A 27,454-nucleotide genomic window follows, 5' to 3' on the forward strand; every position below is an offset into this window, starting at 1 on the left:
GGCCCAGAACCCCAGCAGAACAAGCGTGTTCCAGCGCCCCTGCAGCCTCACACTCTGGGGTCCCTCACGCCCCACAACCTGCCTGTCACCTGAGGCTCCCACGGCAGCTGAGTCAGGAGAAAGGGCTCGTCTCCAAAGGCTCAGAGGGAAGAAGCTCACCCTGGGCACCTATCAGGGAAGGAGCCTCCCTGCTGTTGTGTGGTAGCTTCCTCGCTACATCCTTAGAGAGGCCCAGCCAGAGCCCATCCTGCCCTGAGCAAAGAAGCCTTACAGACTTGGCTCAGCACGAGGGCCTCAGGAAGCCAATCCTTCACCCCAAATGAGATTTGAGAAGAGCTCAGCCTGGCCATGTCACCAGCCCCCGGCAACCCTTCCTCACACGCAGGGCCTGCAGGCTCCTCAGAGGCCCGAGCGGGCGGCTGTGCAGGAGGCTCTGGGAGGACCAGCTGGGCACGAGGCTTGGCTGCTTGGAGAGGATGTCAGACCTGAAGCGGAGGACCAGCCTGTGCACCTACCCCACAGGACAGCCCCTTGCAGTCCCCGGCGTGTCTGCCCAGCCCCTGAGCAAGGACGGGCTTCTTCAACCCTGGCACTCCTGGAGACCTCGGGGGGACTGGTCCTCCTGACCCTGACCAGCGCCAGGCCCCTCGCACTCCTCCACCAGCCTCTCTGCACCAGCCCTGCTCTCTTGCTGCTTCTGCACACAGGTCCTCCTCCCGTCCCACCCCTGCCCTTCCTAACTCAGGGCCCCGGATGCCAGACGAGACCCTGCTGCAGCCCTGTGCTGTGCTGTGATGCCACCATGTGCCTCTTGAAGGGGACGTCTCCCCCAGCCGCTGCTTGCAGCTGGAACCTTCGGCCCAGTCCCCTCCCCATTCCTAGGTCACAGGGCTAGTTCACTCTGCTCCAACCTGGGGCCAGGAGGACTCTCTGTGCCTGACCGGGGGTGGGGCAGGAGAGTTAGCTGGGAACGTCCTGGACAGGAAGCTTGGCAGGTCCCCTGGCGTTAGGTGGTGCAGAAGGGCTCGGACTGGTCACTCTCAGAGCATGGGACGATGGGGACTTTGTCTTCTGGGTGCCAGCCATGGACATGAGCTCTAATCTCAGGATTTTACAGGAGCTGAAGAGAGTGACTAAGAAGAGACCCTGCTCACTCCACACAGTAGGAAAAACCCCAGCTGTGTCCACACTCCTATGCACCCCCCCCAGGACACATACATAGACAGTCACCCCTGTGCAGCCTCACCTATATGTGCCCCTCGTACACTGCACGCTCTGCTCACACACATGCACACAGCCTCTGGATCCCAGGAGGCAGCAGGGTTTGTTTTGCGAGCGGGTAGGATTACGTGGAATTCATCTCTGGTGCCCGCTGCTCCCAGCTCCCCTCTCACATGGAGCCTCCTCCTTCCCTCTGGCTCCAGAGCTCCCACAGACACGTGTCCTCAGAGAGAAAGGCAATTCTACCCATGGGGTCTTAGTCAGAAGAGGCCAGAGTCAGAAGGTCTCCACTCAGGCTCCTCCCTGATGAGCATCTTGGCAGGTTCCTTCCTTTAGTATTTAAGTGGGATCACAGCCTCCTTAGTCCTGCCTCACTGGCCTGCTGAGGATCCAGAGATCAGGGAAGGAGACACATCTTAGACTTGAGAGCCACCCGTGGGCCAGACATGGTTGGGACACTGGGCTCTGCTCCCTGATGATACCTGTTGAAACCATTTCTTCACTTGTGCAACTAAGCCCATGCACCACAACTACTAAGCCTGTGCTCTAGAGCCCACGAGCCACAGCTCCTGAGCCTGCGTGCCACAACTACTGAAGCCCGAGTGTCTAGAGCCCATGCTCTGCAACAAGAAAAGCCACTGCAATGAGAAGCCCACGCACAGTGATGAAGAGTAGCCCCCACAGCTAGAGAAAGCCCGCGCGCAGCAACAGACTCAACACAGCCAAAAATAAATAAATAAATAATTTTTTTAAAAAATTCATTGTCTTGTGTATTTCTGCTTTAAGCAATTTTTCCTTATGTCTGTTATATTCCAAAAACATACACACAAAGTTAAAAAAGACACAGATCTCAGTGAAGGGGCAGGCCCGAAAGCCATCCATCTGTCACGTGAAGTGAGTGAGCGCCTGCTCATAACCGCCAATCGCAAGGCACAGCTTCTGCAGCAAACGCTGAGTCAATTTTAGAAAGACGGACAATTACGGGAGATGAATGGAGAGTCTAGAAGCAAATAGGTGTTCACCATATGTTTGTTGAACGAATGAGTGAGCTCTGGAACACATGCATAGTAAGCATTTATAGACACACATGTTTACGTGGCACTGCCCTCGAGGTGACAGTCTACGCAGGTGCCTATTCCCCACTAATCCACAAGCCTGCGGAAGACAAGGGAACACAGCTACTCTACAACCCAGCTTGGAGATGGCAGCACCCAGGGAGAGGCCACAACCTGGGCTGGCTGGGCCCTACTCTCAGCAGATCTACTTCCCAGAGCCGGGGCCCAGCGGCTTCAGGTGGAGGTGGATGCCGTTCTTGGAGAGCAGGGCATCTGGATGGGTGGCCTTGAGGGGTCCAGGGAAAACTCAAAACAGAGCAAGCAGAGGGCTGCGACCACATTCATCTTGTTCATGGCAAACTGCTGTGCGAGGCAGTTCCTGCGACGAGCAGCACAAAATGACATCAGGCTACAGGGTGTCCAGAGTGATGAAAACCAGTGCTCTAAGTGACCAGCAGAAATCAGTAGCTCTTTTTGGATGAATAATTGGCTGATTGATTGATTGACCTGGGCTTAAGAAACAGATCCTGGGAGTATGGTGAGGGTCCCAGACCAGGTAGGTTCACACTGTGGGCTGTGGCTTAGGGGGTCTCTCTTAGAATGACTCACCCACCTACCTGCCAAGGACAAGACTATGAAAATGGTAGGAGGAAGTTCCCTGGAACTTCCCCTGCATCAGGGTCACCGCACACCCAGCATGGTCCCCCTCATCCCAGAGTTCCCCCAAAGGATGCCTCCCCAACGACATCCTCCATCCTCACCTCCCTGGTCCAGAGGACCAGGGATGTTAGGCTCTCCTTACCTGGGCCCAGCAGAGAGCAGAATGAAGGCAAAACTCCAACCACATTCTCCGGGGAAAAGGGCAGGGGGTCGAAGACCTGAGGGGACAGGCCTTGCTTAAATACCTGCCAGGTCCTAGGGCAGGCTGACCCTGTAGCCACCCACCCCATCTGACCTATGGGCCCGGGGATGGCATACCTCGGGGTCGAGCCACACTGCACTGTTCCTACAGTGGGCATAGATGTGCAGAGAAATCAGGCTACCTGTGGGCAGAGCAGAGGCCTGCTGACCAGGTGGTCATGAGGCAGCCAGGCCCACCTCCTCACAGGGCCAGAATGCCCTAACGTCCCCCTAACTGGGTACCAGCCCCTCCCTGAGCACTGCCAGTGACAGAGAGTCCATGACCACCCTCAACACATCAAAGTACCTCTGATCATCATCACACCTACTTCCTGTAGCCCCCTCACTGAGCACAACACTGGACACAGACATTTGTAAAAAGGAAAAGGGAAAAAGGACTGATGCACCCACCCCACCACGAGGTAGGACAGGCAAGGACTATCACACACTTCCTGCTTTCCATTACCTGACTCTCAAGGGAAGTACTTGTTCATGGTATTAAGCTATCAGCGGTAACAGCTACCATTCATTGGTGCTTACTAGGTGTCAGACCCAGCATTAAACACTCCTCACAAAGCTACCACACATGCTTATACGGGTTGTACATCGCACAGCATCGTACCCGAAGTGAATGGTGCCTCCTGAAGTTGTTCAGGGCCCAACCTGCATGGTGGTACATGACAGCCCTGACGAATATTGTCTCTTTCCTCCTGAGGACAACCCAGTAAGGCAGGGACCCTTCTCATCCCCAGTTACAGAAGGGAAAGCAGAGGCTTAGAGGTAGAGGGATTTACCCCTACCTTGTGGAGCTAGGACCTGGACGCAGGCCAAGCACAAATTCTGGGCTCTTCCCCACTGGTGCGAGGGTACAGAGAGCACCCGCAAGGACTCCGGTTCCACCGAGAATCCACCCCATCCCACCTGCAGGTAGAGAGCGGCCATCCACAAAGTGACGGGCTTGCTGAGCTGGCGGTACACCTGGGGCACAGCGGGGTAGAGGCGGAAGCTCTCCTTGAGGCACATGGTCAGGTAGGTCATCTTCCTCAGATCACCGCTGCCAGCAACACAGCCAGGCCTTTCCAGGCTGCGAGCAACACGGTCCTGCGGGAAGGCGGTACCTGTACTTTATCTCTTTTGATCCTTTTCTAACCCAGCAAGGTAAAAATGCTTTTCTCCACACTATTGACAAGGAAAGGGAAACACGGAGAGGAAGCACAGTGAAGGCCCATGATCAATGTCTGCTGAGTGAAAATAAGCCACACCCCCAGACCAGTGCTCTTCACTACCTAGCACAAGGTCAAGGGAACTGTCCCAGCAATGGAGCAAGGCCAGGGAAGAGGGCTTTACAGTCTCAGGGGATCACCTTTCCTGGGCTTGAAGTTGGCATTCTCCCTTACCCCTTCCCAATACAGGCCAGAGTCATGGGCTCCTTCCAGGGGCCCCATCTTCTGGCCAACAGTATGGCGAAGCCCCTACTATGTGCAAGGTCCTCCCTGGGCCCCAGAGTGGAATGATGTGGGCCCTGGAAGACTAGGACATGACCCTGCCTCAAGGTGACACATTCTAAGAATTGAGGAGACTGACAGGTAGAGGACAGACTGTAACTGGAGGCCAAGAAGGGAGAAGTTAATCCTGATAGACAGTTCTTCCTGGCCCCTGGGGCCCTTCCTTTCCTATTTCCATCACCACTAGGTCTGAGAATCAAACTTGCAGTTACGCCGTACGGACTGATCACATCCTGAATGAAACGGCACAAGTCCATACAGCTGAGAACAGAGGTACAATCCCCAGAGGAACACAGGGGTGTTGGGCCCGCCATGGTTCCCCAGGAGACCTTTGTAGTGTCTGAGAGAAACCACCCCCCCAGGACTTGCCCACCCCCCTTGTGCCAAGGCCCTCTAACTCGTGTCAGAGCCAAGAAGCCAGAACTAAGCTGGGTTCCAGGTCCTCCACGCACTCTCAGGGTGGGGACAGGAGCATCTGGGGGAAGAGGGCAGCTGGCTCTGATATGAGGGTGGGGGAGCAAGGTCTCTGCCCCAGGGAAGCCCACAGGCTGATGGCAAATCCCACTTTGATGGAGGCAAGGAGAAGTGGAGGGGACATGAGAGGAAAGGGATTGAAGGTCTCCTAAATGTCTCTCATACCCACATTAGGGTCAGACCTCAACCTTCCCAGGAAGGGAACTTCCCTGTACTTAGCACAGTCCCCCCAAACACCTCCTGGCCCCTCCACTTGTCTTCTCCATCACTGTCTCCTCTATCGGTACCCCACCCTAGTCTCTAACATTCACCATCTGTTCATTCAGTGATGCCTACTCTGGGCAGGCTCTGTGCTGGACCCTGAGGAGACAGGGAAGAATCAGACTGGATCTCCATCCTCCAGGGGTCATGGTCAAGTGGGGAAGATGAACAAGTAAACAGAAGATGACAACCCTGTGGGACAAGTGCTGAGATACCAAGCCTGGGGCTGATGCAAAATGCTGGTGAGGCACCCCAGCAGCCTGTGGGCAAGGAAGGCTCTGGTGTCTGTTTTCCCCCCTAGACAGTAAGCTCCTTGAGAGCAGAGCCTGGGTCTGATTCATCTCCCAGACCCATCCTGTCCTTTTCTGGGTGGCTCCAGGATGCAGGTCGATTACCAGGCCATCCTGAGAGGGTAGTTATTTGTACGGGCAAGAATAAGCCTGGGCAGTCCTCACCCAGCAGTAAAGCTCACCACTAGTGTCAATCATGGAGGAAAGGCAAAATTCTCTAGACTGCTTGTGGGAAAAGTGTACCCAGGAGCTAGTAGAAGTCATTATTCCTCTCTCTGAGCCTTAATCTCTGGCAGCTATACCTGAGTTCCCAACGCTGGCTGCAGATCAAAATACTTGAGGGTGTTTTTTAACTCAGACTCCTACTTCCAATATGTTAATTAGGGTCTTCAGAGCTTGGGGGCCAAGGAATCTGCTTCTTACAGTGGATTCCAATGCAGCTGTCCCTTGCCCTGTGTTCAGAAAACTCTGGTCTCCATCCCCACGAAGGCAGGAAACTAAGAGCTGTTCCTGACAACGTGTGCTAAAGTGGTCCCCGCTGCCCTGAGATAAGTGGGAAGGACGAGTCAGAATCTGACCCCAGGAAGATGTCTGGCTCCCCACCCAGTCCATAGGCATGGCAGGGAGGATCCCACCTCTGGGGTCACCGACTGTTTAAATGGTCCGGAGGTCTCTCAGGTGGGACCACTCGTCCCTGCCTTCACTGCCATTTTCTGCCCTAAAAAAAGGAATCTTTATACTGCACAGAACAAAGAGAACACTGGTTAAGCTCTAAACAAGATTGCCTAGCTGTATCAGACTATCCAGGGGTATTTTTCCCATGTTATCCTCGAGTCCTTAGCAGAGCTCTGTCTGAACCTTGGGCCTCAGAATGATGGGACAGAATGATGGCCCGCTTGGGTCCCAGCTTTTGAGTGCCCCCATCCCCCACCCCCACCTGATGCCAGCTTGGAATACAAGAGTGAGGGGGAGACCCAGTGGGAAAGGTGAATGGGAACCACGGCTCCAAGGACCCCATTCTTCTGCCCAAGCATAGAGCCTCCCTCCAGGGCCCCCAGGGGTTTAGGCCAGATTCTCTGAAGGTAAGGCGGCCGTTTTCTTCCACCATCCTCCTCCTGGTCACTTACGTCGAGGGCATGCCCGAAGAGTCAGTGGGTGGGGGGCCCTGGGAAGCTGTCCAGAGCCCTGGCCAGCATCTCCCTCCCCAGCAGCAGACGAATGAGCTTGAGGAAGCCTAAGACCAAGATCAGTCCAAAAGCCCACAGGCTCAGCTGGGAGAGGCTCGGGGAGAGCAAAACAGGCACCATGGCTTGAGTCGCAGCCACCCAGGTTCCCACCTGCCTCCTGATGCCCTCAAGTTCTCTTATACTATGAACCCAGGCACCCTGCCAGCTCCCACCCCAACCACGCCCTGCTGTTGGCAGCAGCCCAGGCTAGTCTGAGCTCCACAGGGCAGAGACGACAGCCCTCAAATTCACAGACAACAGAGGAGACAGCCTGGCTGATTTCTGCCAAAACTCAACTGAAGAAAAACTAGATGGTGGGCTTCAAAGCAATGAGGCAATGGGTTTCCCTATTTGGTTCCTTAGAGGAGCACCCAGAAGGCGATTCTTGGTATAATCATCAGCATAATAATGACCACCTTTTCATATAAGCTACCTTGGATGTTTCAGGCACTCTCTACACACTATCTCATTTAACCCCAACAAGGAGGTCATAGGTACTCACTCTTTAAACTCATTTTCCAGATCATGAAACTGAGGCTCAACTTGCCTGTGCTTTCTTGCAAGAGAGCCTCTGCTGTCCCCTTCAACATGGACCACGGGGAGAGCTCGCATTTATGCCAGACTCATGATGCTTAAGTCTTTTTTTGTGAGGCACCTTCAGGGGCAAGATTCTAGCCCCAGAAGGGAGAGCTTGGGTCAGAAAAACGCCAACTCCGCTCCCAAGATCATAGTACAGACTTGAACTTGGGAACATTATTTTCAGGGTGATGAGGAGAGATCAGCAAGCTCAATGACCCCTGGACTGATGGAGTGAGGCACTTGGTCCCAGAGAGGGGCAGGGAATTGTCCAAAGGCTCATAGCAAGGCAGCAGCAGCTCTTACTTCCCCAAGCCAGGGCTCATGAAGGAATTACAAGTGAGGTTAGCTTGGGCAGAGCTCCCTAAGAGGGAACAAGAAACAATCTGATTATGGTGAAGGGCACAGCTTGGAGGAGAAGAAAACATTAGGGATATTGTGAAGCCGAAACCACAAGGAGGAGCATGTTGGGAAACCGGAATGTCTAGTGTTAACATGGAGCCTTGGACAGAGGAGAAAGTGGAATGAACTTTGTGTTCTGTGCTCCAAGCCACAGAGTGGGTGAGGAGAAAGGGTGGTTGGAGGTGTGTTCCAGGAAGATCTCCCCCTCCGTGTGTGTGCAGTGGCTCTGAGCCGGCCTGGCATGGAAGGGGCCTGGAGCCCGGGTGGGCAATCAGGAGGAGGGAATCAGAGGGAGGACCAGCAGGGTGGATGTTGATGACGGCCTTAGAGGTGCTGCATACCTCCTCCTGCTAGAAGCACGACCCAGCACTCATGGTCTATCTGTCACACACCCTGTTGTCCACTCCCTGGCTGAAATCCGGCAGCCATCCACACTTCTAGAGCCCAAGAGAGGTCACCATGTTGCCAGAATCAGAGACTGGACAGCAGTCAGTTCCCAAGCCCTACTCCTACCCGCTACCCCTCGGGTTACCTTGGCAGTGTGATTCTTGGAAGACAAAATGTGCCTCCGTGGAGCTCCCACTGGCTCTGTCCTCAAGAGCCCAGTAGAAAATGTCAACTGTAAAGAAAAGCTTGGAGATAACCCTCTATCCAATAGTATGTGTGTTAAGGGGATGGAGACATTGAGCCTCTGCCTTTATCCAAATGTTTTCCAATAGCTCTTCTCCTCCAGAAAGCCTTCCTCCACTTCAGAAACACAAATGAGAGCCAGTCTTCTAACTGAGTCTGCAGCTCTTCTTGGATTTGTTCCCTTTTTCCCTTGCAGCCGTTGTCTTGTTTTATCAAGAATGCTTGCCTTAGCCTCAGATCTACCCATTCTGCTGCAAGCCAGAGACTGAGCTAGTCTTTTCCCTCGTTTGCATGGCTGAGCAGAGGCAGACAAGACACAAGCGCTCAGTGAACCCACGCTCAGGTGGATGAGTGAAAGGATGGATACCCTGGAGGGTTCTGCAGGCACCGAGTTTTGCTGGAGTTAGGAGAATGTGGGCAACGTGCACCCACCTCACCGCCCCACTCTTACCCATAGCTCTGTAAATCTTCAAGGGAGGCTCTGTATCAGGGTTCTCTCCTCTTCCCCAGCACCCAGCATACAGTAGGCACGTAATAAATAATTGTTTGTTGAACGGACTTTGAAGGGATTGGCTATTATTGTAGGGGATGTGGGGAAGAGAAAGGGGGAAAAGGTTGATAGACCAAAGGCAAAATATATTGGAAATGCCATACAGGTGCCCCTCTAGACAGTGAATTTGGCCCCTCTTGTGGCTGGGTCCCAGTGGCCGCTGCCTAGTGGGGAGCCCAGAGCTCACCCCATCCTCAGCCTGACACTTACCTCAGTTTCCCGGGGATGTCAGGCAAATAGAGTGAGTGGTAAGTGTGAATTCGTGATAGGGGAGAGGAGGGATCAGATTACGTTCATGGGAAGAAAAGTTGTCTCTAGAACCATAGTTCTCCATCTTGGCTGCACACTGGAATCACCGAGAAAGTTTCAGAAACATCTGATGTCCTCAACGCATCCCTTCCTCTGAGCTTGCCCACCTCTGTCTCCTGTTCACATGGCCTTCGTCATGGGGTGGTGGTAGGGTTCCTGAGAGCATGGCAATGCTCTGTGCACGTTGCCGGTTTTCACGGCTACTCACTTTGGGCTACAGTCAGTGCCCAAAGTGAGTTGGGGAGGCAGGGGAGATGGCTCCTCACCCTGGCATCCGGGGCTTCCTGATCTTTGTCAGCCCTGCTCCTTCCACCTGGGCTGTATTTGCTCACGGGCCATCCCATCCTGCTTTGGCTGAGTACCTTGGTCCTGAAAGTGTGAGAAGTAGGGGAGGGAAGTATGGAGTGTGTAGATGGTGAGGGCAGGGGAATGTGAAGGGGCTAGGCTGGACTGAAGTTGGTTATTCTGCAGGCTCTGACCAGAGAGAGGAGGGGTCTTCTTCCAAGGTGTTCTGATCCACCCTAAGGATGGCTTTGCCACAGGGACAGCTAAGGATGCAGCATAATGGAGGAGGACTTGTCTTAGAATCCCTGATCTTCCAAGGATGCCAGACCCCAGCCCTTCCACCTGGGATGGTGCGGTACTTTAGGTTCTGGGTAAAACAGCGAGCTGTGTAACACTCTGAAAGAAATGAGTAAGAGACGCATCCCTGGGAAATATGGGAATAGTCTTGGCAAATGGGAGGAGAAAAAGAGGTGAGGGAGCAGAACAGATAAAACCCAGCAGACCTAAGTTACATACAAAACGTGAACAAAGATCTGTCAGTGCCTGAGAAGATAAACATCAAAGAGGAGATCTGTGTACAAGAGAAGAGGAGCCAGCAGTGGTGCCAATCTTCTCCTATCAGTCATCAAACCGATTCATTCATTCACCAACATGTATGTATTGAGCACCTACTATGTGCCAGATGTTTCACTGGGTACTTGAAATAAAATGATAAACAAGACAGACAAGGAGCTCACATTCTAACATTGTTCTGCCCCCCCCCCAAAAAAGACTTCTCTCAGTATTCCCAGGAGCCTGGGTCCAGAGCTCAGGCACCCCTGCCTGCCAGGTGACCCTGTTCCTGGGAAGATCACTTCTGTGTAAGCCCAGTAGACTGAAGACCCTTGGGTGAGAGTCAGGAAATGTGGGTTCTGGTTTCAATTCTGTGGTTCACTGTGTGACCTCAGATGAAACCCTGCTGCCCTTGGTGCCTCCGTTTGTCCCGTCAGTGAATCAGATGGTGTCACAGGGCTTTGGTGAGGATCCTGAGATCATGGCAATGCTCTGTGCTCTCCAGGGGGCAAATGATGGTACCTCTGCTCCAGCAGCATTTATGCCCCATCTCACTGCCTCTCTGCTCGCCTTTGTGCTCTGACCGTTTCTACAGCAGCCAGTTGCACACAGGTGTAGCCTGTTGGCACCTCACCTCTCTCATATCTCTCAGTTTTCTGCCCTAGGACGTCCCTGCAGCTGCCATGTGGGGCACCCAGACGGGTCTGCACAGCCATGCCAGCACAGGTGCACACACCTGGTTGGACCAGACAGTTGACACCTCTGAGGCAACATTTGACTGTCGGCGAAGGGGAATTTCCCCCCCTACCCATCTTGAGTTCTTGTGGCTAGACTAATAATAAAATTGATGCAAGACAGATTAACAAGAGAAAAAGAAACAAATACGATTCGTGCGTGCATACAGAGGTCTCATAGAAATAGGGCCTGAGAAGTGGCCAAAGCAAGACAAAGATTTTATGCTTTTTAGACAAAGAGACAGTGAATTTGAGAGGAATTGACAGGACAAAGAAACTTAGGTTTGGGTGCTCGATTAGCAAAGGATTTAAGCCAGGTTTGGGCTTGGGTAGCAAATCAGTAAAGAGGTGAACTCTCAGCCCTGACTTCCCTATCTCTGGGGAAAAGGGCATCCTTCTACCTCCTCGTACAGGGAGGGCAAGTTTCACATGGGAGATTTATTTCCCGCTCTCAGGGCGACAGAGAGGAGAGACAAAGTGTCCCCCTTACATACGGACTGTTTCTTAAATAACTTCAATTCAAAATAATCAGTATGCCACTGAGGCATGTTCTGGGGTGGGCTGCCCTGGACCCCAACATGATCAATGAAGAAAAGGAGCTAGTGGATAAAGAAATACCCTCCCCTCCCATGCCCCAGGCAAGCAATACTGTGGTGTAAACAGTCCCTCAGCGGTGGGGTCCGGCAGGGCTGAGCCCTTTGCCCCCAGGGGTAACCAGCTCCGATTGGCTTTGCCTCCTCCCCTGGTCACTCTTCCCAGCCACCCACCACTCCTATTTTCTGGGGTGAGTCATCTGCTCTGCATTCTGGGGAGACCCAAGCTAAGACCTAGGGCTCTGTGCCCCCTGGTTATGTAACTGAGTGCGTGGGCAGGGCTGAGATGACACAGGTCAGAAGGCAGGGGGTGGGGCCTACATGTTAATTCTACATCTCTGGTGGCGCAGTGGTTAAGAATCCGCCTGCCGGAGAGTGGTGGGGGCGTTCGTAGCCCTCCCTCCTCCACCTCCGCCAACCCCCGCCCCACAGAGAGAGTCGAGCTCATGCCATCTTGTCCCCCCAGACGCGCCCAGCCACCCTTTCCCTTTAGACACGCTCAGCGCCTCCCCTCCCCGCCCCGCGTCCCTTTCCAGGCGTGTCCCCGGCCGCCGCCACCGCCGCCAAAACCGAACCATCTCTAACCCCACATTCTCCACGCACGACGCGCAGCCGGGTCTACAAGCGTTCCTAGAACAGAGATGAGCTATCTGGAATAAGGCCAGCAAGTGACCTGTCCATTTAAGCCACAGACGAATAATACTGCAGCCAGCCCAATATCTACTGCCACTTCAGGTAGTGGAAGAACAGGGAAGTCTATAAGTTTTGCAGCAGAATTGCAGAGTATGATGCGAGACAGAGGCTGTCCATTGCCACTGCATGTGGATGAATCTAGCTGTGGTTGGAGAAAGTGCATCTTGCCAAAATATATGTGTTTTCTTTAGGTGATTCTAGGAGGCCTCTCCGTGAAACAGCAGTTTTGGTAGAAGATGTAGTACACACTCAGTTAATCAACCTGTTACAGCACGCTGCTGAAGTTTCTCAACTTCGGGGAGCAAGGGTAATCTCTGCTGAAGATCTTCTGTTTTTGATGCACAAAGATAAGAAAAAACTTAGAAGACTACTAAAGTACATGTTTTTCCGAGACTACAAATCAAAGATTGTCGAAGGCATCGACAAGGATGATCTTCTGGGAGATAAATTGAGTGGCAGTAATAATGTGAGCAAAAGATAAAAAGCTCAAGACTTTCTCAACTCTATTGACCAAACAGGAGAATTCTTGGCAATGTTTGAAGATGATGAAATTGATGAAGTTAAACAAGAAAGAATGGAGAGAGCAGAAAGACAAACTCGAATTATGGATTCAGCTCAATATGCAGAATTCTGTGAAAGTAGACAATTAAGTTTCTCCAGAAAAGCCTCCAAATTTCGAGACTGGTTGGACTGCAGCAGTATGGAGATAAAGCCCAATGTTGTCGCTATGGAAATTTTAGCATATTTAGCGTACGAAACTGTGGCACAGTTAGTGGACCTGGCTCTTCTCATGAGGCAGGACGTGGTAACCAAGGCAGGAGACCCCTTCAGCCATGCCATTTCTGCCACCTTCATTCAGTATCACAGCTCTGCTGAGGGATCTTGCCTGAGGTCCTACCCAGACTCTCCTGAGAACACCCCTCCTCCTACACCAAGCGCTCCATCATCTGGATCACAGCTCTCAGGGAGAACCACATGAGGATCCCTAGGGAATGGGAGTGCTAGACAAGACTCAGCTAAAACCAAACGAAGCAAAAGAAAAAAGAGCACCGCGGCCCGTGGTGTTGAGGCTCACATCAATGCCATCCAGCCCTGACACATCAGAGAGGCCGTTCAACGCTACGGCCACAAGACTGGCCCCCTTTCCACATTCACAAGTGCCTACCGCAGGAATGGGATGGCTTTTCTGGCCTGCTGATGTGACTGTGACTGTGACAACAGGAAAGGCAATGTTATATTAAGGTGATTTCTGTTCCCCTCCTTGGGCAAAATAAAATACAAGTTTACCTTCTCTACAAAACAAACAAAAATAGAATCCGCCTGCCAATGCAGGAGACACGGGTTCAAGCCCTGGTCAGGGAAGATCCCACATGCCGCGGAGCAACTAAGCCCGTGCACCACAAGTACTGAGCCTGTGCTCTAGGGCCTGCGAGCCACAACTACTGAAGCCCGTGTGCCATAGCTACTGAGGCCCACGTGCCTAGAGCCCATGCTCCACAGCAAGAGAAGCCACTGCAAGGAGAAGCCCACGCACAGCAAGGAAGAGTAGCCCCTGCTCGCTGCAACTAGAGAAAGCCCACGCACAGCAACGAAGACCCAACACAGCCAATAAATAAATAAATAAATAATAAATGTATGTGCTACTCCCATTTTATTGCCCTGATTAGTTCAGTGGACCCTGAGTCAATGGTCAGCTCTACCAGCCTGGTCCTGGGGAGTCAAAAAAAATTGGGAACCCTGTGTAAATACCTAGTTTCCCAGGTACCAAGAAAAGAGATATGAGTATTTCTCAATTGCTTTAGAACACATAGTGGGGAGGGGTGTGTTTGGCACATCAGAGAAAACTCCATCTGACATTCCAAAAAGACCAATTTACTTGTCTCTCACCCTCCTTCCTCTCTTCTTTCCTACTTTTCCCTTCCCTCTCCTACTAGGGATAATGACTCAGTGCTTTCCCTCAGCTAGACCCAATGGCAGTGTGACCTCAGGTAAACAGGGCTTCTGTTCCCCTCTGGAGGAACCCAGGTAGGAGGGCATGTTTCCGCATGAGGGTGGACTCTTATAGCCCTCCCCTCAGACCCTGTCCAGCTCCACCCCTCTCGGCATTTTCCAGATGTAAGTTCCCAATACTTTCTGCCCTCAGGGGTCTGGCTGAGAAGGGCAAGCCCTCACCTGGTGTTCAAGCCACACACCGACCAAACCTTGCCTGGCCCCCACTACCTCCTCATCAGACATACTAGCTGCCTGGGGCAGCCAAAAACTCCAATTAAGAGCATCATCTTGGGGCTTCCCTGGTGGCGCAGTGGTTGAGAGTCCGCCTGCCGATGCAGGGGACACGGGTTCGTGCCCCGGTCCGAGAAGATCCCACGTGCCACGGAGGGGCTGGGCCCGTGAGCCATGGCCGCTGAGCCTGTGCGTCCGGAGCCTGTGCTCCGCAACAGGAGAGGCCACAACAGTGAGAGGCCCACGTACCGCAAAAAAAAAATCAGCATAGATGGATTGAAAAGTGAATCCCTGCACAAATAGTAGTTTGTCTAATAGTAAAGCAAATCAGAACTTATGTAATGCAAACATGTCTGTGAGTGGGAGAGGACAAGACAAGGGCAGAAAATGTGAATCAGGTTCTGCTAAAAAGCAGGCACCTGCTGGCTCCAGGTGCCTCTGAGGACCTGCCCTCAGGGAAGATGTCGGGGTTCCTGTTATTAAATCATTCATCCCCTTCCCTGCAAAAAGTGCCAAAGAGGAGGAGTTACTTCTCCTTGCCCCTTCACCGAGAAGATGGAAGCCCTAGAACATCAAGGTATGACTCACCCTCTCCACCTCCACTCTCTCCTATCTCCAACCCCACCTGCTCCCTCACCCTCTCTCCTGACCATTGACAACAGAGGGTGAGTAAAGCCAGGAGGCAACAGGGGATGCCAGGAGCTGCACAGTTTATAGACTCTTGGCAGACTTTTGGAGAGGGAAGTGGCTGGGAGAGAAGGAAGGAGGGAATGTGCCCCAAGGCTTATGCCAAGGCAGAACTCCAAGGCAGGATCTCCCTCTGGCCATGGCGGGATATGGTGGAGGATGCTTACTCAATGTGGAAGGGTGTCCAGAGGCAGAGGGAGCCTGACCAGCAGGGACACTGAAGCCAGCTCTTTCTTCATACAGCTTTGCCCAGTTTTCCCATAACTTCAGAGGAGATTGCAGCAGCTGGAGCCTGAAGCTGCAGGCCTGAGCAGTAAAGCCATCATGCTTTCAACAGACACCCACTAAGCTACTACCATGTGCTGGGCCCCGTACTGAGTGCTGGGGACACAGAACTATCTCAGACATGGAGGAACTCACAGAGGAGTGGGAGAGAAAAACACAGAACGAGTTAGGGCAGGGAAGTGCTTCCCATTACTGGAACCACAGGGAAGGGAGTGGAGGAGGAATTTGTTCCAGCTGGGGTGGAAAGAGAGGTCATGGAAGCATGCCCAGAAGAGAGTCCCTAGAATTGAGTCTGGAACGATAAGCAAGCCTTCCCTAGCAGAGAAAATAATGTGGATGGCCACGGCCACAGAGGCAGGGGACAGCCAGCCAGTTGTTGAGTCATGCCGGGGCACTGGGCATGAGGATGGGGCAGACTGAGGGAAGAGGCTGGAGAGGAAGGCCAGACCCAGATCACACCAAGCCTTGCAGGCCAGGCTGAGGAGCTGGGGCTCTACCCTAGAGGCCATGGGGAGGGCTGCAAGATTTGAACAGAACTGAGGCATTAGCCACTCTGGCTAATGTGGGGATTAGTGTGGAGAGGTGAAAAGGCCTAGAGGGTAGGAGAGCAGTGAGGAGGGCTGACAAGAGAAGGTGGAGGCTTATACTAGGGCAGTGGCCACTGAGGAGCACCTGGGTGTAAGACTAGTAGCAGCAAGACCAGAGGTCAGAGGCCAGCAGTCCAGTCCAGTCCAGTGTCCCAGACTCTAGCCCCAAGCTCCTGTTTCCTGTCCCAGCTTTGGATGGAAAAGAAGCATTGGAGGCAGCTTCAGAAAGGAAGAAGAAAAAGACGTTGTGGGAGACTTTGGGCAGTGACAGAATCAGGAGGTAGAAGGCAGGGAGCAGGGTGATTTCCTCCTCAAGCTGGAGATCTGCACTCAGCTCTGTGTGGTGTCAACCCCAAGAAGTAGGATGGCTTGGAGGAGTAGCATGTCTGGGAGGGAGGGGGACCCTCCCATTCAACAAGTTTGTTCAACGGACATTTGTCCTGAACTTGCTAAGGAGACACACCAATCCTTTGGAACCGGCAGACCTGGTTCACATCCCAGGTATACCATTTACCAGTTCCACAGCCACAGGAAAGTGACTTAATTTCTGAGCCAGTTTCCCCATCCGGAAAATGAAGACTGTCCTCCCTTCCACGTGCAGTTGTTTTAAAGATTAAAAATAATATATATGGGCTTCCCTGGTGGCGCAGTGGTTGAGAGTCCGCCTGCCGATGCAGGGGACATGGGTTCGTGCCCCGGTCCGGGAGGATCCCACATGCCGCGGAGCAGCTGGGCCCGTGAGCCATGGCCACTGAGCCTGAGCGTCCGGAGCCTGTGCTCCACAACGGGAGAGGCCACAACAGTGAGAGGCCCACGTACCACAAAAAAAAAAAAATAATAATATATATGATAATAATTGTGGCACATAGTAGGCGTTCAGTAAACAGCAGTCATTATTACTTGCCTAGAACTCTACTGAGGCTCTGACCGTGGAAAGGGAGGGTGAACCCAAAGCAGTCCTGGGCTTTAGAAAGTTCTGTGTTTCAGTGCTTCCCTCTGCTGGCCAAAAGGAACAGACACCACCGGGGAAAGAATCACAGGAGGCTGAAACCAGACAGAGCTCCCTATCACGCCAACCACAGTAGGAATCTCCCTACATTGAGCATTCCCCAGTGGGAGAACACCAGCCTCCCTCCGGATGTGGATCCCTCCAGAGGCAGCAGATGTGAAGCAGCGTATAGACTGCCAGCCACTTAGCAGCAGTGTGAAACTGGATGTATCGCTTACCTCTCTGCACCTCTATTTACTTGGCTATAAAATGGGTGATGATCCCTACCATGTTTCAAAGAATTGTCGTGACTTTTGGGAAAAGAGATTATGCCTGGATAATGTCTGTGGACAGACATGATCTGAGCTACCCCACAAATGTTAATGGTCAAGCATTTTCTGATGTCCCTTCCCCAACGTGCTGGGTGCTAGGGACCACAGGAAGATATAAGAAGTTGGCCCGGCCCTTGAGGAGCTCCAATCTGGTGGGAGAGGCAGCCATGCTTCAGGCAGGTATTGATGGGGTGGGATGAGGACTGTGCATGACTGGAGGAGTTAAGGAAAGACCTGCTGTTGTGCCAGCCTGTCCCAAGGACCCAGTTGTTCAGCCCTAAAACAACAGAGGATAGAGCCAAGCCCAGGATGACCTACAGGTCTCCAATCACAGCATCTCTTGGCATAATCCTTTCTGCTCCTCAATCCCCTTTCCCCCAAAGCAGTGAACAGGGAAAAGTGGTAGGAGGTCAACAGAGTCAACCAGCCAAAGCCACAGCTGTCTCTGAGCATAAGGTAAGACTCTCAAGACCTTGCCACACATTGTAATACCTTCTCACTGGAATTCCTGGACCAGCTCCTGAAGGAGTTGCCCTCACCTTCAAAGCTTTGTTTTAACTTCACCCCACTAATCTTGTTAGACTCCACAGGTGGGTTTCCACCAGAGAAATGTATCCTGGTTCCCACAACCTATAGAAATTTCTTAAGACATGGATATTGACAAAGACTCACAGGGACAGAAAGAAGTTAAGACAACAGACAGGGACCAACTGGCAAGGAAACACATATATTTGGTCCTTCCTTAGAATTTAGGTTCAGAAGAGAAAAATTTTTGCATGACACGGAAGCACTGGGGCTGAGAGCACAAAGGAGAAACTTCAACTCTAATAAATGAAAAAGACATTCAGGCATAAATGACTGGAAAGGGAGAAATAAAGCTGTCATTAAATACAGATAATATGATTGTCCACATAAAATGAAACAAAACAAAAAAATCCACAAATTATTAGAATTATTAGGAGAGCAAGGCAATTGGACATAAAGGCAATATACAAAGGTCATTGCATTTCTATATACCAGCAACCAACAATTGCCATAGAAAACAATATTTAAAAGGTTCTAACTGTAATAGCAACAAAATTATAAAGTGCTTAGGCATAATAGTAACTAAAAGTTGTGTAAGATCTACATGTAAATAATTACAATAAATTACTGAGAGATACTTCCTCAGCCAAATGATCAAATCTAACTTCACCAGTAATTACACAGATGACACTGTACCTTCAAATGTGATACACTGAGATGGACATCGCAGTGTTATAGTATTCCTGCCACAAATGTTTTACCTGAATCTAACCTTGAGGAAACAATCATACAACACTTCCTGGTGGGAGTGTATATTTGACAACCATTTGGAATCTAAATTGAAGGACATTTTTGCAAAACAACTGGCCTGTACTTTCAAAAATATCACAAAAGACAAAAATTCACACAGGTTAATGACAGGTGGGGAACTGCTCTAGATTAAAGGAGAAAAAAGACAAAGCAATTAAATATGGTGTGAGATCTTTGATTTGATCCTGATGCTTTTTAAATCAGCTACGAAGGACATTAAAGGAGCAATTGAAGACTTTTTGTTAAGAACTTTATATTAGAAAATAATAATGCATCAGTGTCAAATTTCCTGAATATGATCATTACACTGTGCTCATGCAGAAGAACATCTATGTACTTGGGAGTTATATGCAGAAATATTTGGGAGTACAATTTCATAACTTGAGAGTAAGTTACCCTCAAATTGTTCAGAACAAAAGAATACATTAATACTTATATAAATATAGAGAGCTAAAGCAAACATTTCAAGGGCGCGCAGGTATTGATTTACTACTCTTGTGGATATATAGAGTCCTGATTATTGTTCCCAAATTAAAAGCTGGGGGGAAAACCTTACTGAAAGATATGAAAGATTTAAATAAATAGAGACATATCTATCCCATGTCTCCAAATAGAAATATTTAATACGGTTAATTTTAGATTCAATTCAACCTCAATCAAAATCTCCATAGAGCTTTTTTAAAATTCAACCTAACAAACTGATTGTAAACTAATATGGAAGAGGAAAGGGCCAAGAATATCCTAGATATTTCTGAAGAAGAAAAGGGAGGAAAGACTTGCCCTACCAGTTATCAGAATATATTATGAAATCACGGTAATTAAGACAGTATGATGATAGAAATGGCCAATATGAATTAGAATAGACAATCCCCAAGCAGACCTATCATGTAATATGACAGAAATGAAAAATGTGAAACTGGATCCATATTTTGCCCTATACACAAAAAATCTGTTCAAGATGAACTAAGGACCAAAATGGAAAATATAAGACTTTGAAGCATTTAGTACAAAATACAGGTTAATATTTTTATAACTTTGACGTGGGAAGTAATTTCTTAAACAATTTACAATAAAAGAGCTAATCATAAAACAAAAAGGATAATGAGCTATATTAAAATAATTACTTCTGTCCATTAAAAGACATTTTAAAGAAAGATAAGCAATAATTTACAAACTGGAAAAAATACAATTGTAACAGAAAACCAACAAAAGACATATAAAGAATGTATAAAATGCCTCAAGTCATTCATAGAAGGAAAAACAATAGAAAAATGAACTAAAGTCACAATTAGGCATTTCACAGAAAAGGAAACCAAATCTTTAATAAACATTTGCTGAACCTCATTAGTAATCAGGTAAAGGAAAACAAAGGCTACAATGAAATCCCAATGACCCCATTCAATTTACAAAGATTAAGAAGTCTGAGAGCATAGCACAGGGAACTATATTCAATATCTTGTAATAACCTATAACGGAAAAGAATCTGAAAAAGAATATATTTATGTATATATGGAGAGAGATATAGATATATATAGATATAACTGAATCACTTTGCTGTACACCTGAAACTAACACAACATTGTAAATTAACTATACTTCAATTAAAATGGTTAAAAATAAAAAATAAATAAAGAAGTCTGACAATAGCAAATGTTAGAAAGAATGTTGGTCAACTATTCTACTATACACTGTGCGTGGAAGTGTAAATTTACACAACCATTTTGATTAAAAATTTAGTATTATCTTATAAGTTTAAATTTTCAGATACTCTACAACCCAGAAATTCCACTTCAAGATATGTATGTGTGTGTGTATGTAAGTGTGGGTGTGTATGAGGAGAGATGCACCAGGATACATGTACAATAATATTTTTAGCAGTACTGTTTGTAATAGCAAAATAATAGACACAACTCCATTAATATCCATTGACAGGAAATCGGTAAAGTGTGATATATTTTCAGAAAAGGATATTTTATATGCAGCAGCAAAATTGAATGAACTATAGCCCATATTACAATTTGGTTGAATATTGGTAATATTTATATTAAAAGAAAAAAGCAAGTCTCAGAAGATTGTATACAGCATGATATTCTTTCGTAAATTTCAAAAAAAGCTAGAACTACAAAAAGTGTGTATGTGTATTTGTTTTGAAAATCAAAGAAATGACAAATAGAAATTTCAGGATGGTGTTTACATGGGACGGGGAAAGGGGATGGACACTTAAATGTAATTATTGTTTTCGTTTTTGTATTTTGCTATTCTTTTGTGAATTTTATTTTATTATTTTTTATACAGCATGTTCTTATCAGTTATCCATTTTATACATATTAGTGTATACGTGTCAATCCCAGTCACCCAATTTATCCCCCCACCCCTGCTTTCCCCACTTGGTGTCCATACGTTTGTTATCTACATCTGTGCCTCTAGTTCTGCCTTGCAAACTGGTTCATCTGTACCATTTTCTAGATTCCACATATATGTGTTAAAATACGATATTTATTTTTCTCTTTCTGACTTACTTCATTCTGTATGACAGTCTCTAGGTCCATCCACGTCTCTACAAATGATCCAATTTCATTCTTCTTTATGGCTGAGTAATATTCCATTTTATATATGTACCACATCTTCTTTATCCATTGGTCTATCATTGGGCATTTAGGTTGATTCCATGACCTGGCTATTGTAAACAGTGCTGCAATGAACATTGGTGTACATGTGTCTTTTTGAATTATGTTTTTCTCTGAGTATATGCCTAGTAGTGGGATTGCTGGGTCATATGGTAATTCCATTCTTAGTTTTTTAAGGAACCTCCATACTGTTCTCCATAGTGGCTGTATCAATTTACATTCCCACCAACAGTGCAAGAGGGTTCCCTTTTCTCCACACCCTCTCCAGCATTTGTTGTTTATCGATTTTCTGATGATGCCCATTCTGACCAGTGTGAGTTGTAGTTTTGATTTACATTTCTCTAATAATTAGTGATGTTGAGCAGCTTTTCATGTGCTTCTTGGTCATCTGTATATCTTCTTTGGAGAAATGTCTATTTAGGTCTTCTGCCCATTTTTGGATTGGGTTTTTTGTTTTTTTAATATTGAGCTACATGAGCTGTTTATATATTTTGGAGATTAATCCTTTGTCCATTGATTTGTTTGCAAATATTTTCTCCCATTCTGAGGGTTCTCTTTTATCTTTTTTATAATTTGCTTGGCTGTGCAAAAGCTTTTAAGTTTCATTAGGTCCCATTTGTTTATTTTTATTTTTATTTCTATTACTCTAGGAGGTGAATCAAAAAAGATCTTGCTGTGATTTATGTCAAAGAGTGTTCTTCCTATGTTTTCCTCTAAGAATTTTAGAGTGTCCAGTCTTACATTTAAGTCCTTAATCCATTTTGAGTTTATGTTCATGTATGGTGTTAGGGAGTGTTCTAATTTCATGCTTTTACATGGAGCTGTCCAGTTTTCCCAGCACAACTTATTGAAGAGGCTGTCTTTTCTCCATTTTATATCCTTGCCTCCTTTGTCATAGATTAGGTGACCATAGGTATCTGTGTTTGTCTCTGGGCTTTTTATTCTGTTCCATTGATCTATATTTCTGTTTTTGTGTCAGTACCATATTCTCTTGATTACTGTAGCTTTGTAGTATAGTCTGAAGTCAGGGAGTCTGATTCCTCCAGCTCTGTTTTTTTCCCTCAAGATTGCTTTTGCTATTTGGGGTCTTTTGTGTCTCCATACAAATTTTAAATTTTGTTCTAGTTCTGTAAAAAATGCCATTGGTAATTTGATAGGGATTGCATTGAATCTGTAGATTGCTTTGGGTAGTATAGTCATTTTCACAATATTGATTCTTCCAATCCAAGAACATGGTATATCTCTCCATCTGTTTGTGTCATCTTGGATTTCTTTCTTCAGTGTCTTATGGTTTTCTTAGTACAGGTCTTTTGCCTCCTTAGGTAAGTTTATTCCTAGGTATTTTATTCTTTTGGTTGTAATGGTGACTGAGATTATTTCCTTAATTTCTCCTTCTGATCTTTCACTGTTAGTGTATAGGAATGCAAGAGATTTCTGTTCATTAATTTTGTATCCTGCTACTTTACCAAATTCACTGATTAGCTCTAGTAGTTTTCTGCTGGCATCTTTAGGATTATCTATGTACAGTATCATGTAATCTGCAAACAGTGACAATTTTATTTCTTCTTTTCCAATTTGTTTTCATTTTATTTCTTTTTCTTCTCTGATTGCCATGGTTGAGACTTCTAGAATTATGTTGAAAAATAGTGACAAGAGTGGACATCCTTGTCTTGTTTCTGATCTTAGAGGAAATGCTTTCAGTTTTTCACCACTGAGAATGATGTTTGCTGTGGGTTTGTCATATATGGCCTTTATTATGTTGAGGTAGGTTTCCTCTATGCCCACTTTCTGGAGAATTTTTATCATAAATGGGTGTTGCATTTTGTCAAAAGCTTTTTCTGCATCTATTAAGAGGCTCATATGGGTTTTACTCTTCAATTTTTTAATATGGTGTATCACATTGATTGATTTGTGTATACTGAAGAATCCTTGCATCCCTGATAAATCCCACTTGATCATGGTGTATGATCCTTTTAATGTGTTGTTGGATTCTGTTTGCTAGTATTGTGTTGAGGTTTTTTGCATCTATATTCATCAGTGATATTGGTCTGTAATTTTCCTTTTTGTAGTATCTTTATCTGGTTTTGGTATCAGGGTGATGGTGGCCTCGTAGAATGAATTTGGGGGTGTTCCTTCCTCTGCAATTTTTGGGAGAGTTTGAGGAGGATGGGTGTTAGCTCTTCTCTAAATGCTTGATAGAATTCACCTGTGAAGCCATCTGGTCCTGGACTTTTGTTCGTTGGAAGATTTTTAATCACAGTTTCAATTTCATTACTTGTGATTGGTCTGTTCATATTTTCTATTTCTTCCTGGTTCAGTCTTGGAAGGTTATACCTTTCTAAGAATGTGTCCATTTCTTCCAGGTTGTCCATTTTATTGGCATAGAATTGCTTGTAGTAGTCTCTTATGATGCTTTGTATTTCTACAGTGTCCATTGTAACTTCTCCTTTTTCATTTCTAATTTTATTGATTTGAGTCCTCACCCTCTTTTTCTTGATGAGTCTGGCTAAAGGTTTTTCAATTTTGTTTATCTTCTCAAAGAATCAGCTTTTAGTTTTATTGATCTTTGCTATTGTTTTCTTTGTTTCTATTTCATTTATTTCTGCTCTGATCTTTATGATTTCTTTCCTTCTACTAACTTTGGGTTTTGTTTGTTCTTTCTCTAGTTGCTTTAGGTGTAAGGTTAGATTGTTTATTTGAGATTTTTCTTGTTTCTTGAGGTAGGATTCTGCTGCTATAAACTTCCTTCTTAGAACTGCTTTTGCTGCATCCCACAGGTTTTTGATTGTCATGTTTTCATTGTCACTTGTCTCTAGGTATTTTTTGATTTCTTCAGTGATATCTTGGTTATTTAGAAATGTATTGTTTAGCCTCCATGTGTTTGCGTTTTTTATGTTTTTTTCTCTGTAATTTATTTCTAATCTCATAGTGTGGTCAGAAAAGATACTTGATATGATTTCAATTTTCTTAAATTTACCGAGGCTCAATTTGTGACCCAAGATGTGGTCTATCCTGGAGAATATTCCATGTGCACTTGCAAGAAAGTGTAATCTGCTGTTTACAGATAGAATGTCCTATAAATATCAATTAAGTCTGTCTGGTCTCTTGTGTCATTTAAAGCTTGTGTTTCCTTATTAATTTTCTGTCTGGACGATCTGTCCATTGGTGTAAGTGAGGTGTTAAAGTCCCCCATTATTATTGTGTTACTGTCGATTTCTCCTTTTAGAGCTGTTAGCATTTGCCTTACATATTGAGGTGCTCCTATGTTGGGTGTATATACATTTATAATTGTTATATCTTCTTCTTGGATTGATCCCTTGATCATTATGTAGTGTCCTTCCTTGTTTCTTGTAACATTCCTTATTTCCTTATTTTAAAGTCTATTTTATCTGATATGAGTATTGCTACTCCAGCTTTCTTTTGATTTCCATTTGCATGGAATATCTTTTTCCATACCTGCAGTTTCAGTCTGTATGTGTCCCTAGGTCTGAAGTGGGTCTCTTGTAGACAACATATATGTGGGTCTTGTTTTTCCATTCAGTGAGCCTGTGTCTTTTGGTTGGAGTATTTAATCCATTCACATTTAAGGTAATTATTGATATGTATGTTCCTATTACGATTTTCTTAATTGTTTTGGGTTTGTTTTTGTAGGTCCTTTTCTCTTGTGTTTCCCACTTAGAGAAGTTCCTTTAACATTTGTTGTAGAGCTGGTTTGGTGGTGCTGAATTCTCTTAGCTTTTGCTTGTCTGTAACGCTTTTGATTTGTCTGCTGAATCTAAATGAGATCCTTGCTGGCTAGGGTAATCTTGGTTGTAGGTTCTTCCCTTTCATCACTTTAAATATATTGTGCCACTCCCTTCTGGCTTGTAGAGTTTCTGCTGAGAAATCTCCTGTTAACCTTATGGACGTTCACTTGTATGTTATTGGTCGTTTTTCCTCGTTGCTTTTAATAATTTTTCTTTGTCTTAAATTTTTGTCAGTTTGATTACTCTGTGTCTCAGTGTGTTTCTCCTTGGGTTTATCTTGCCTGGGACTTGCTGCACTTCCTGGACTTGGGTGGCTATTTCCTTTCCCATGTTAGGGAAGTTTTCAACAATTATCTCTTCAAATATTTTCTCAGGTTCTTTCGCTCTCCCTACTCCTTCTGGGACCCCTATAATGTGAATGTTGGTGTGTTTAATGTTATCCCAGAGGTCTCTTAGGCTGTTTTCATTTCTTTTCATTCTTTTTTCTTTTTTCTCTTCCACAGCCGTGAATTCCACCATTCTGTCTTCCAGGTCACTTATCCGTTCTTCTGCCTCAGTTATTCTGCTATTGATTCCTTCTAGTATATTTTTCATTTCAGTTATTGTATTGTTCATCTCTGTTTGTTTGCTCTTTAATTCTTCTAGGTGTTTCTTGTTTAATTCTTCTAGGTCTTTGTTAAACATTTCTTGCATCTTCTCGATCTTTGCCTCCATTCTTTTTCTGAGGTCCTGGATCATCTTCACTATCATTATTCCGAATTCTTTTTCTGGAAAGTTGCCCATCTCCACTTCATTTAGTTGTGTCTCTGGGGTTTTATCTTGTTCCTTCATCTGGTACATAGTCCTCTGCCTTTTCATTTTGCCTGTCTTTCTGTGAATGTAGTTTTCGTTCCACAAGCTGCAAGACCGTAGTTCTTCTCACTTCTGCTGTCTGCTCTCTGGTGGATGAGGCTATCTAAGAGACTTGTGCAAGCTTCCTGATGGGAGGGACTGGTGGTAGGTAGAGCTGGGTGTTGCTCTGGTGGACAGGGCTCAGTAACTTTAATCCGCTTGTCTGCTGATGGGTGGGGCTGAGTTCCCTCCCTGTTGGTTGTTTGGCCTGAGGTGACCCAGCACTGGAGCCTAGAGGTTCTGTGGTGGAGCTAATGGTGGACTCCAGGAGGGCTCACCCAAGGAGTACTTCCCAGAACTCCTGCTGTCAGTGTCCTTGTCCCCTTGGTGAGCCATGGCCACTTCTCTGCTTCTACAGGAGACCTTCCAACACTAGCAGGTAGGTCTGGTTCAGTCTCCTATGGGGTCACTGCTCCTTCCTCCTGGGTCCTAATGCGCACACTACTTTGTATGTGCCCTCCAAGTGTGGAGTCTCTGTTTCCCCCAGTCCTGTCAAAGTCCTGCAATCAAATCCCAGTAGCCTTAAAAGTCTGATTCTCTGGGAATTCCTCCTCCCATTGCCAGACCCCCAGGTTGGGAAGCCTGACGTTGGGCTCAGAACCTTCACTCCAATGGGTGGACTTCTGTGGTATAATTGTTCTCCAGTCTTCTACTCTGCCATCTTGAACCAATCTCTATAATTATTGTTGATGTTACTTGTTGGGTTGGGTTGTGAGCTTCTGTATCTGTGTGTGTGTGTGTGTGTGTGTGTGTGTGAGAGAGAGAGAGAGAGAGAGAGAGAGAGAGAGAGAGAGTGGGAGGGAGGAATAGAAGGAGGAGGGAGAGGGAGAAAGAAAGGAAAGAGGGAGAAAGGGAGAAAGGAAGGAAGGAGGGAAGAGGAGGGAAGGAGGGAGGAAAATAGGTCTATGCAAAGACTAATAATGGCAGTGTCATGAGCCAAGATTACAGATAAGCCAATTTTGTGCAACTGGTGTCAATTAAGAAGAAGAGGAAGAGTAGGAGAAGAAAGAGACACCTAAGCAACCTGGATATCAGAGAAGGCTTTCTGGAATAAGGTACCCCTAATCTGAGCATTGAAGAGCACCTAGGATTGATTCCGATGAAGAAGGTATAAAAAGGCTTTTCAGGAAAAGTCAACATGCAAATATAAAAGGCCAGAAAGTTTGGGTTTGGATTGTTAAGGATAATTGCTGAGCAGAATGGGAAATAGGCTAAGGAACTGTCCCTATAAGAAAAAAGTCTAAGGAACTATGAAGGTCCAACAACCTCAAACACAGGGGTGGGGCAGGGTCTAGAAAAGTGATTGGGTCAGTGCCCTCCATTCCCTAGGTATGAGGCCTTTCTCAATCTGTCTGGCCAGCAAGACTCTATCAAAGCAACCATGCCCTGGGAGATCTGAAAAGAGATGGAGCCAGACACACAAAAACATCTTTTATCACATCCCAAGGATCTGAGCCTCTGGCTATATGCAGAGTGATGCTGGGCTGGTTGATTCTG

The 27,454-nt window shown here is 47.0% G+C and overlaps 1 pseudogene; it reads left to right on the forward strand.

Moving 5' to 3' along the window:
• The first annotated feature begins 12,593 nt into the window (after positions 1 to 12,593).
• Positions 12,594 to 13,235, forward strand: LOC117314510 (transcription initiation protein SPT3 homolog; annotated as a pseudogene).
• Positions 13,236 to 27,454: the final 14,219 nt, after the last annotated feature.

The sequence above is a fragment of the Tursiops truncatus genome, chromosome 1, assembly GCF_011762595.2.
Source record: "Tursiops truncatus isolate mTurTru1 chromosome 1, mTurTru1.mat.Y, whole genome shotgun sequence".
Lineage (NCBI taxonomy): Eukaryota > Metazoa > Chordata > Mammalia > Artiodactyla > Delphinidae > Tursiops > Tursiops truncatus.